At 38.1% G+C, this 12,609-nt stretch overlaps 1 pseudogene; it reads left to right on the top strand.

Annotated features, from left to right (window-relative positions):
- The first annotated feature begins 2,389 nt into the window (after window positions 1-2,389).
- LOC114401889 lies at window positions 2,390-8,428 on the top strand (annotated as a pseudogene).
- Window positions 8,429-12,609: the final 4,181 nt, after the last annotated feature.

The raw sequence follows: 12,609 nt of genomic DNA, 5'->3' as shown, positions 1-12,609 counted from the left end.
AAACTGCTAGATTTAAAATCTTTTTATATTTTATTTCATTTTTATCCTTAATATATTTTTGAAATTTCTTGATTAGCCTTTTTAAATAATTCATGATTTTATTGCTTTTCTGTCATTTTATATTTTCAACTACTTCAATAGGTAATTTCATTGGATTAATTTAGTAAGTTAATTTTTCAACTTCCAACTACTAGTTAGCTTATTAGTTAGCCTTCCTAAAGATAACCTAGACCTTGTATCATTTTTGTTATAAAAATGTTATTGTATAAAAAAAACTGAATAAATATGCTGAGTAAGGGATAAAATGGGTATGGTGTTAATGGTTCAATTTTGTTTATTATTGTCCTTCTGATGAGGACATGACCAAGAGCAAGGGCAAGGATCCACTTGAAGGACTTGGAGGACCTATGACAAGGGCTAGAGCAAGGAAAGCCAAGGAAGCTCTTCAACAAGTGTTGTCCATACTATTTGAATACAAGCCCAAGTTTCAAGGAGAAAAGTCCATGGTTGTTAGTTGTATCATGGCCCAAATGGAGGAGGACTAAATGACACCACTTTGTTTCAATTCTAGAGTGTTTAGTTTGTCTAAATAATGGCCCAATCCTTGTAAAGTTGGCTGACCAAAAATATGTTTTGGGTTAATCAACTAAAAGGGCTTTAGTTAGGTTTAGTTCAAGTTGTAATAAGGGCCCAATTGGCAACCTAGGCATTAGCCTTTTGGGAGACCAAATGGTGGCTGACTTGTTGGCTGTTGGGGGTGACTTTTGGTTGCCACAATTTCAGTTACACTCAGCCATTAAGTTATTTTTAATTCCCTAGGTTAATGGCATTAAGTTATTTTAATTCTAGGTTAGTGGGTCATTACTAAAATCTGCTGTAAAGCTTCTATATAAGCTGAACCATTTTATCAATAAACACAAGTTGAGTTTTATTCAGAAAATTAGAGTTTATCTCTTTTATCTTAGTGAGAGTGATTCTCCTAAATTCTTGAGTGATTCAAGAACACCCTGGCTGTATCAAAGGACTTTCACAACCTTTGTGTGTTGCCCTCGCTGGAAAGAGTGATTCTTTCCTTCCTTTCATCTTCACCCTTGTTCTTTCAAACCACAATTCCAGCAAATCCACCTCTGCCCAGAATTATCTCGTGGCCATAACTCCCATTTTACGCACTCAAATTAAGTGATTCTTGAGCCTAAATTGAATTTCAAAACGAGACCTTTCAGCTCGTTTTGGAATCATCTCATTTGGAGCCCTGTAGCTTCAGTTATTGCCATTTCTATATTTCTGTCTAGCCACCACTTAACCTACATTTTACCATCCCATTCATCCATTTTATGCCAAGAACCACCTTATTAAGACCCACGAAATTAACCACCTTATTTTCCATCATTTCCTTAATCAGTTTCCGTATTTTCCATCAAGGTTTAATCTTAGACGATCCTAAGTCAGCCCTTGTGCCATGAGGGTTCATATCATTTGGTAATCAGAGCTCCGGTTCTAGGATCAACACTTCCTTTGCTGGAAATATTGGGTAACATCCTTCTTTATTCTCTTTGCCATTTATATTACCTTCTTATTTATATTTTTTTTTTAGGCTGAACCATTGCAAAAAGTTAAGCCTTTTGATCTCTTTGTTATATATAAAAAAAAAAAGCAGAATTTCGTATAAGCAAAATTAAAAAAAAAAATAAAAATTGGGCTGAATGGTTCATGCTTAAAGAACTTTAAAAAAAATCTCTTTAAGGAAATATATTGGTTGCATGAAGGATTGTTACTTGAATTCCTAAATTCTGAATTTTATTTCCTTCATTTGTGCCTAAAAACATTGTTAGCCTTTTTCTTGGTTAACCTTTTCCTTGTCTCTAGTCTTACCTTACACATATTGGTGAATTGTTCTTTGTTGTGGCCATAATCTCTTGAATTGCCTAAGAACTCAAGGGGAATTAGAGTGGTAAAAGGCAAGAGTGTTTCATTAGAGAAAAGCCATAATTGTGTGATACACTTGAGTGGGTGAGGTATTCAAACAGCAACTATAATTGTCTTGTTACGTTTGATTTGTTTGTTTGAGATGTCAGGTACTAATCCTAATGATGGAGTGGGGCTTTCGCAATTCCAAATGCAAGCTTTGATGCAACATTTGGAGAGGTTAATGAAACAACGAGATGATGCGCTCCATGAGAGGTTGGATCAAATGGAGAATAGAGATCATAATGAAGAAGAAAGGAGGAGAAGAGGGAATGATGGTGTTCCTAGACAAAACCGAATTGATGGTATTAAACTCAACATTCCTCCATTTAAAGGAAAGAATGATCTGGAGGCCTACTTGGAGTGGGAGATGAAAATAGAGCATGTTTTCTCATGCAACAACTATGAGGAGGACCAGAAGGTGAAGCTTGCCGCCACGGAGTTTTCCGACTATGCTCTTGTGTGGTGGAACAAGCTACAAAAGGAGAGAGCAAGAAATGAAGAGCCAATGGTTGATACATGGACAGAGATGAAAAAGATCATGAGGAAGCGGTATGTGCCGGCTAGTTACTCAAGGGACTTGAAATTCAAGCTCCAAAAACTAACCCAAGGCAACAAGGGGGTTGAGGAGTATTTCAAGGAAATGGATGTGCTCATGATTCAAGCAAATATTGAAGAAGATGAGGAGGTAACTATGGCTCGATTTCTTAATGGTTTGACTAATGATATCCGTGATATTGTTGAGCTGCAGGAGTTTGTTGAAATGGATGATTTGCTTCACAAAGCAATCCAAGTGGAGCAACAATTAAAAAGGAAGGGAGTGGCTAAGAGGAGTTTTACCAACTTTGGTTCTTCTAGTTGGAAAGACAAAGGTAAGAAAGATGGGGCTACTACTTCTAGTAGTTCCACACCTATCCCATCAAAAACTCGCTCAAAGTCCCAAGAGGAACCCTCTAAAAGGAGTAGAGATGTGAAGTGTTTCAAGTGCCAAGGCCTAGGACACTATGCTTATGAGTGCCCTAACAAAAGGTCCATGGTTCTTAGAGATGGAGAATATATAAGTGAATCCGATGTTGAAGAAGAAGAGGAGAGTGAGTACGTAGAGGAAGAGGAGACTCCGGAGGGAGATTTGTTGATGATTAGGCGGTTACTTGGTGATCAATTAAAGCATGAGGAGGAGAGCCAAAGAGAAAACATCTTTCACACTAGATGTTTAATCAATGGCAAGGTGTGCATGGTGATCATTGATGGAGGTAGTTGCACCAATGTGGCTAGTGCTAGATTAGTGTCAAAGCTAAATTTAGCTACTAAACCACATCCTAGGCCATACAAACTTCAATGGCTTAGTAAGGATGGGGAGGTGCAAGTGAGGCAGCAAGTTGAAGTGGACGTTTCCATTGGGAAATACAATGATAAGGTACTTTGTGATGTTGTTCCTATGGAGGCCAGTCACTTACTTTTGGGGAGACCATGGCAATTTGATAAAAGAGCCAATCATGACGGTTACACCAACAAGATCTCTTTCATGCACCAAGACAAAAAGATTGTGCTCAAGCCATTGAGTCCACAAGAAGTGTGTGAGGATCAAAAGAAAATGAGAGAAAAACTTCTTCAAGAGAAAAGAGAAAAAGAAAAAGTGAGCAAAACACTTGAGAGTGAGAAAAAGAGGGAAACACTTGAGAGGAAAAAGAGTGAACAAAAGAAGAGTGAAACGCTTGAAGTGAGGGAGAGCTATTTAGCCACAAAAAGTGAGGTCAAGAGGTTGTTTCGTGCTAAACAGTCACTCTATATCTTGTTTTGCAAAAATCAAATTTTGACCACTAACACTTTTGATGATTTTGAAGTGCCTTCTAGTGTTAAAACTCTTTTGCAGGATTTTCAAGACATGTTTCCACCAAATGTGCCAAGTGGACTACCACCTTTGAGGGGAATTGAGCATCAAATTGATCTCATTCTAGGAGCTTCTTTGCCCAATAGGCCAGCCTATAGAAGTAATCCACAAGAAACCAAAGAGATTCAAAGACAAGTGGATGAACTCATTAGCAAAGGTTGGGTAAGAGATAGTATGAGTCCTTGTGCTGTCCCAGTGATTTTGGTCCCTAAAAAGGATGGGACATGGCGCATGTGTTCCGATTGTAGAGACCTTAATAACATCACCATTAAATATAGGCATCCTATATCTAGGCTTGATGATTTGCTTGATGAATTGCATGGTGCATGTTACTTCTCTAAAATCGATTTAAAAAGTGGATACAATCAAATTAGGATTAGAGAAGGGGATGAATGGAAAACTGCTTTTAAAACAAAATATGGTTTGTATGAATGGTTGGTTATGCCTTTTGGCCTAACTAACGCTCCTAGCACTTTCATGAGATTAATGAACCATATCTTGAGAGAGTTCATAGGAAAGTTCGTTGTGGTGTACTTTGATGATATTATTATCTATAGCACTTCACTTGATTTGCATATTGATCATTTAAAATCTGTCTTGACTGTGCTTAGAGAAGAACAATTGTATGCCAATCTTGAAAAATGCATCTTTTGTACTAACCATGTTGTGTTTCTTGGTTTTGTTGTGAGTTCAAAAGGAGTGCAAGTTGATGAGGAGAAGGTTAGGGCTATTCAAGAATGGCCTACACCTAAGTCTGTGACCGAGGTGAGGAGTTTTCATGGCTTAGCAAGTTTTTATAGACGATTTGTGAAGGATTTTAGCACATTGGCAGCACCTCTCAATGAAGTGCTAAAGAAAAATGTTGGTTTCAAATGGGGAGAGAAACAAGAAGAAGCTTTCAATGTTCTTAAGCAAAAGCTAACTAATGCCCCCATACTTGCATTGCCAAACTTTCAAAAATCTTTTGAAATTGAGTGTGATGCTTCAAATGTTGGGATTGGGGCTGTGTTGATGCAAGAAGGACATCCAATTGCTTATTTTAGTGAAAAGTTAAGTGGTCCTACCCTTAACTATTCAACTTATGATAAGGAGTTGTATGCCTTAGTACGGGCTTTGAAAACATGGCAACACTACCTTTATCCCAAGGAATTTGTCATTCATAGTGACCATGAGTCCCTCAAATATATCAAGGGGCAAGGCAAGCTTAACAAAAGGCATGCGAAGTGGGTGGAATTCCTAGAGCAATTCCCTTATGTTATCAAACATAAAATGGGAAAAGGTAATATTGTAGCCGATGCTCTTTCTCGGCGTCATGCATTACTTTCTATGCTTGAAACAAAATTGATTGGTCTTGAATGTTTGAAAAGCATGTATGAAAATGATGAAACTTTTGGAGAAATTTTTAAAAATTGTGAAAAAATTTCAGAAAATGGTTTCTTTAGACATGAAGGCTTTCTTTTCAAAGAAAACAAATTGTGTGTGCCTAAATGTTCTACTAGAAATTTGCTTGTTTGTGAAGCACATGAAGGAGGTTTAATGGGGCATTTTGGGGTCCAAAAGACTCTAGAAACATTACAAGAACATTTTTATTGGCCTCATATGAAAAAGGATGTGCAGAAATTTTGTGAACATTGCATTGTATGTAAATAGGCAAAGTCTAAGGTAAAGCCTCATGGATTGTATACTCCATTGCCAATTCCGGAGTATCCTTGGATTGATTTATCCATGGATTTTGTTTTGGGGCTGCCAAAAACAAGCAATGGTAGAGATTCCATTTTTGTGGTTGTTGATAGGTTTTCTAAAATGGCTCATTTTATTCCATGTAAAAAAGTTGATGATGCTTCCCATGTGGCTGATTTGTTTTTCAAGGAGATTGTGAGACTCCATGGTTTGCCAAGGAGCATTGTTAGTGATAGGGACTCTAAGTTTCTAAGCCATTTTTGGAGGACTTTGTGGAGCAAGTTGGGCACTAAATTGTTATTTTCAACCACTTGTCACCCACAAACCGATAGGCAAACGGAAGTTGTTAATAGGACTTTGGGAACTTTGCTTAGGACAGTTTTGAGGAAGAACTTAAAAACTTGGGAAGCTTGTTTACCCCATGTTGAATTTGCTTACAATAGAGCTGTTCATAGCACCACTAGTTGTTCTCCTTTTGAAGTTGTTTATGGTTTTAACCCACTAACTCCTCTTGATCTTTTGCCTATGCCTAATGTTTCTGTTTTTAAGCATAAAGAAGGTCAAGCAAAGGTGGACTATGTGAAGAAGCTTCATGAGAGAGTCAAAGATCAAATTGAGAGGAAAAATAAAAGCTATGCTAAACAAGCCAACAAAGGGAGAAAGAAGGTTGTCTTCGAACCCGGAGATTGGGTTTGGGTGCACATGAGAAAAGAAAGGTTTCCGGAACAAAGGAAATCAAAGCTTCAACCAAGGGGAGATGGACCATTTCAAGTGCTTGAAAGAATCACTGACAATGCTTACAAAGTTAAGCTACCCGGTGAGTATAATGTTAGTTCCACCTTCAATGTCACTGATTTATCTCTTTTTGATGCATATGGAGAATCCGATTTGAGGACAAATCCTTCTCAAGAGGGAGAGAATGATGAGGACATGACCAAGAGCAAGGGCAAGGATCCACTTGAAGGACTTGGAGGTCCTATGACAAGGGCTAGAGCAAGGAAAGCCAAGGAAGCTCTTCAACAAGTGTTGTCCATACTATTTGAATACAAGCCCAAGTTTCAAGGAGAAAAGTCCAAGGTTGTGAGTTTTATCATGGCCCAAATGGAGGAGGACTAAATGACACCACTTTGTTTCAATTCTAGAGTGTTTAGTTTGTCTAAATAATGGCCCAATCCTTGTAAAGTTGGCTGACCAAAAATATGTTTTGGGTTAATCAACTAAAAGGGCTTTAGTTAGGTTTAGTTCAAGTTGTAATAAGGGCCCAATTGGCAACCTAGGCATCAGCCTTTTGGGAGACCAAATGGTGGCTGACTTGTTGGCTGTTGGGGGTGACTTTTGGTTGCCACAATTTCAGTTACACTCAGCCATTAAGTTATTTTTAATTCCCTAGGTTAATGGCATTAAGTTATTTTAATTCTAGGTTAGTGGGTCATTACTAAAATCTGCTGTAAAGCTTCTATATAAGCTGAACCATTTTATCAATAAACACAAGTTGAGTTTTATTCAGAAAATTAGAGTTTATCTCTTTTATCTTAGTGAGAGTGATTCTCCTAAATTCTTGAGTGATTCAAGAACACCCTGGCTGTATCAAAGGACTTTCACAACCTTTGTGTGTTGCCCTCGCTGGAAAGAGTGATTCTTTCCTTCCTTTCATCTTCACCCTTGTTCTTTCAAACCACAATTCCAGAAAATCCACCTCTGCCCAGAATTATCTCGTGGCCATAACTCCCATTTTACGCACTCAAATTAAGTGATTCTTGAGCCTAAATTGAATTTCAAAACGAGACCTTTCAGCTCGTTTTGGAATCATCTCATTTGGAGCCCTGTAGCTTCAGTTATTTCCATTTCTATATTTCTGTCCAGCCACCACTTAACCTACATTTTACCATCCCATTCATCCATTTTATGCCAAGAACCACCTTATTAAGACCCACGAAATTAACCACCTTATTTTCCATCATTTCCTTAATCAGTTTCCGTATTTTCCATCAAGGTTTAATCCTAGACGATCCTAAGTCAGCCCTTGTGCCATGAGGGTTCATATCACCTTCTCACTCTCTTTCACTTCAACCAAACAATCTTATTTTATATTATTTTTCTACTCTATTTTATTTATTTTCATTTCTTACATTTTTATTTCTTTTCTTCCAAACACAAGGTAAGGTCTAAACTAACCAACATATTGAAATTCGAGGAAGAATAATGGTCTTCATGATGGATTTGAAAGGAAATTGGAAGACAAGTTTAACAATTTGAATTTATACAGGAAAAGAATGAAAGACAAGTATAACAACTACATCATATTGGGCATTAATTAATAATTAAAGACAAGTTTAACAACTACATCGTATGATTGACGATTAATTAATAAATATAAAAAATATTTAGTTAAATAACTTATTTGCATATGTGCATCCCATGGAACAACTAATATCGCACAATGAAAGTTGGATAATTGATTTTTCTACCTTTAAGCTTGTACTACTAAAAATTTTTTTTTTTACAACATACCTTTTAAGATGGTTCCCAAAAAACCGTTATCATTTATAAGACGGTGACAATTTCATAAATATGTGGTGTTTCAAGAAAGACGGTTTTACAAAATCCATATTGGAAACTACCAGTCCAAGATGGTTTTACAAAACTGTCTTTATTTATTGCGTTCAAGCATGGTTTTGCAGCTGAACCGTCATTGTCTATTCACATTCTTTCATCTTTTTACCATGCGAGATATCTTTTTTTCATTTTTCTTCTTTCTCGCATCGTATAGAAAAGACGCTCCATCCATCTCTCTCTCTTCTCTCTCTCTTTATCGACTGGGAAGATGTCCTCGGTTTGGAGGAGCAGCAGTGGCACCACCTCCAAAGGCTCCACACGAAGGGAGTGCTCTAGAAGTCATTGCTGGAGGAGGAGGAGGATTTTCTGTTGTCGTCCTCTGCCATCAGATATGTTATCTTGCGGCTTTCTCACGGCGGTGAAGTCTCCACTGACAGAAACTGGATGTTCACAGCATCGCTGAAGCCAATGGGCGGCGAGGATGTTAACCCGCGTGAGCTGCGGTGGTGAACGGTGGCATGGTTCTTGGAGGATCTCAAATTTGTGAGTTTTGAGGAGAGAGAAGCGACAATTTGGAAAAGATAGACTCGATCTCTGACCACAGTTTCAGAAGGCACAACATGCATATCGAGCACGCGGAAGTTCTTCTCCGGCAAATATTTCTTCGTTTTGGCCACGAGTTCAAGGAATTCGAAAAGGACAAAGGTACCGTCTCTTGAAATCTCGGCGAAGCATGATTTTCTGACGAAATCTGAGTAACTAATGGTGTGCCCGATTCATAGATAAGATCTGGTAGAACTCTTTCTTGAGCCTCTTCATAGCCATCAACATTAGCTTACAAGCGAGGATGAGTTTCTCAAAGGAAAGGCTTTGAGATAGCAATGAATGCATAGTTTTCTGAAGCTGGTTAACACAATTAATATATTGTTTGGCTTCTCTATGATTTTAACCATATCTTTCTATTTGCTTTGCTTTTCCATTACGTTTCTTCGTTCCCTTCCCCTCTTTCTACTTTTGAACGTTTTTTTTTGTGTGTCTCGCTAGGGCAAAAACCATGAACATCTTTAGGCTTACTGGTGACATGACCCATTTTTTCAACATTCTCGTCCTCCTCCTCAAAATCTACACCACCAAATTATGTATAGGTCTTTTCACTCTCCATTCTCTCTCTCTCTCTCTCTTGGTTCCCCTAAAATTAGGGTTATTTTTTAATTCTATTTTCCAAATGTCCATTCTCGACTATCACTCCGTCACTCACATTCCTCTACCAAACAAAATTCCCTGTTTGATTTCCATCATTTCACCAATTGATTGGAACGGTTATTTTTCAGGGATTTCTCACAAGACTCAAGAGCTGTACTCGACTGTTTTCGTGGCATGCTATTTGGATCTGTTCATGGACTTCATATATGTTTACAACACCTTTATGAAGGTAGTGTTCATTGCAAGCTTCTTAGCCATTGTTTGGTGCATGAGTTTTCATCTCATGGTCAGGAGAAGTTACAATAGGGATCGAAACTTGACACTTTTCACCACTATTTCTTTGTTGGGGCAAACTTTGCTTTGGCACTCATCTTGCATGAAAAGTTCACCATTCAAGAGGTTCGTTGCCTTTTAATTGACTCTCCTTTTTGCACTTCTTTTTCTCTGCTTTCTCGATAGCTTGACTTTAGTTTCTAATAATTCATATTTTGAATCTTATCTTCTTCTTTTAGAGTTTTGCTAAGTGATCTGAATTATTAATGAGATAACATTAACTAGAAAGAAAAACAGAAAATAAACTGAACAACATGAAGTTATATTGAGCAGAACTTTACAATATTAACATATTTTGACACTTAAATTAAAAGAAAATAGAAGATGAAGATTCACTACTACAGAAGTTGGATTCTACATCGGTTAAATAAGGCATACTACGTCGGTTAACAACCATTTTCGTAGCAAACATCGTAAAAAGGTGTCGCGTATTCAACGACGGTTGTGTAAAACTGTCTTAGAAGGTGTTTAATTCTAAAACGGTCACATGGCAAGGACCGTCTTAGAATGCATTGCATTCTACGACAGTCCTTGCCACAGGACCGTGTCATACCCTAATTTCGTCCGGGGATTATTATTTGATGATATACAACCTTTGATTGGTCGCTTCGGGACACTTGGCATCCTTGGTTGCACAATGAATGAAGTCCCGAGACGTGTCAGAAATCAAAAGGAAGCAGGCTTGCGCAATCCGTGAAATTCTGTAATGTGACGGAAATCGAAAAGAGGTGTTTTGCGCAATCCGTAAGTTTCCGTAACTTCTTCGAAAGCTAAAAAAGAGTAAATACATAATCTGTAAGGATTCGTAACCTTGCGAAAGAAAAATAAGTATTGTTACGAAATTCGTAAAGTTTCGTAACATTACAGAAAAAGAATTACCAAAAAAATAGAAGGGGGGTGCATTTAGTAAAAAAAGGGGTGCAAATAGCAACCAGGCCCACTTGGGCCCTCGAGAAGATTCCTCCAGAAGGCTGTTGCTTCTGGAGGAAGCAACCTTGCTCGCCTGGGCGAGCTGGGTGGCAAGCTTCTCCCCCATTTTGCTATAAATAGGGGGAGAAGTGAAGAAGAAAAGGGTTCAGCCCCTTAGGCACTTCTCTCTCTCTCGAAATTACTGAGGAAAATTAGTTCCGTGAAGAAAATCTAAGCTGAGGCACTTCCGCAATGTTTCCATAACGTTTCCGTGAGAAATTACGCGAAGATTCTCGACCGTTCTTCAAGATTCTTCGTTTTCTTCAGTCTTCAACGGGTAAGTACCTCAAACCGAGCTTTACAATTCATTCTATGTACCCGTGGTGGTCCACATTTTAATTCATGTATTTTTATTCTCGTTTTCATTTGCTTTTTATACCCATTTTGACGTGCTTAAGCCATTTATTTAAGTCATTTCTCGCCTAATCTAAAAATAAAACAAATTTCCACCGATCGTTTGAATTGTATCATCCGTTAATTTTGGTTAAAATGAATTTCGACCGTTCGGTCGTGCCGTAACCACGTTGGAAATCAAAAAAGAGGTAAAATAATAATATAATAATAAAAAAATACCTTTTAGTAAAATAAAAGCGAAAAATCAATCGGACGTTTTCTCTTTGGGATTTCTCATTCTTAATTGAATTGACTAATGACTAAAGTGAAACTAAGGCTAAAATCAAACTCGCCTAGTCAAGTTCGTCCGCAAAAATAGGTTTTTTGAAAGTTTAACATTTCAGTTTCTTACTAGGTAAAATAGATCATTTTTTAGGTCCAACGCCTTAAAATGATCACCCTTCAAGTAAAAAGAATCACTTGATTCATGCATAAGAAAGAACTACGTAGGTCTGATTTCCTCTCCAAAGGAGGGTACGTAGGAGCAAAAGCGCCGCTTTTGTCGACCTCAAAAAAATAAAAAGAAATAAAAGTTAAGATAACACAATTCCACAATTGTAAAAAATAGACTATTGTCCTTTGAGACAAACGTGAGAGGTGCTAATACCTTCCTCAAGCGTAAATACAACTCCCGAACTTAGAATTTTCATTTTGACCGGTTTCCTTCGGTTTTTCCGACGTTTCCCACAAATAAACGTTGGTGGTGACTCCGCGCATCTTTCCTCCTTTGGAAAGCGCACCCGTGAGCCTCGCCCTCGCTCGCCCGCGAAGGGCACGCTGCGACAGTTGGCGACTCCACTGGGGACATTTTTGTGAGTTAGGCCTATTTTAAGGAATTGTGGATTTGTGAAACTTCGTGTGTGCATTTGTTGAACTGTGTAAAATGTAAATAATTGTTGTATATTTCGCATTCTTTACACTGCATTCTAAGCACCCACGGGTTTGAGTAAAAAAAGGGCCCTACACCCGGGTTCATGGGAATTTAAGGAGTGGAGGTGAATCTATCATCATGCTAGGTCTCCGACTTGCTTGATAATAGTGAAACCTCGTCTAGAGCTTTCTCTCTTTATAATGTGTTGTCGTTGGTATTCCATACCGCCACAATATTATTATCTTGAGTGATGATACCTCTAGAAAACAGCCGTGTGAGTTATGAATTGTTGGGGGTAGTTATTAGAGACCCTTAGATATTGTCCAATAGGTTCCCAAATAGGGGCAAAGAGAAAACACGCTCCTATGCCATTCTTTCTCATGCATTTTTTGGTTTATACTTTTTGCTAGTGATGTTTGGTTTCTTTAGAGTAATACGTAACCTTTTTAATGCTACGTTGAGGCGCCGTCATTAAAATTGGGTCTCTGCGGTCTCGTATGTATGAATTACCCATTTTTCTTGTTTTCTTTCCGTTTCATGCATACGCATCGCATCATTCATGTTGGAGTCTTGATCCACCCCTTTTTTTAGGTAAATGATGGGGACAAATCAAAACGGCAAAAGGTTTTATCAAGTCAAGGTTAAAGGTCTAGATGTCACTAGCCTCAAGGAATTGGGACGATTGATGGGACCCCTCCAAAGGCAAGCCTTCCGCAAAGTTTACGGGAAGATTCTAGATTTGACCGTA

Source organism: Glycine soja, chromosome 20, assembly GCF_004193775.1.
Source record: "Glycine soja cultivar W05 chromosome 20, ASM419377v2, whole genome shotgun sequence".
Lineage (NCBI taxonomy): Eukaryota > Viridiplantae > Streptophyta > Magnoliopsida > Fabales > Fabaceae > Glycine > Glycine soja.
This window is presented reverse-complemented; position numbering and strand designations above follow the sequence as displayed.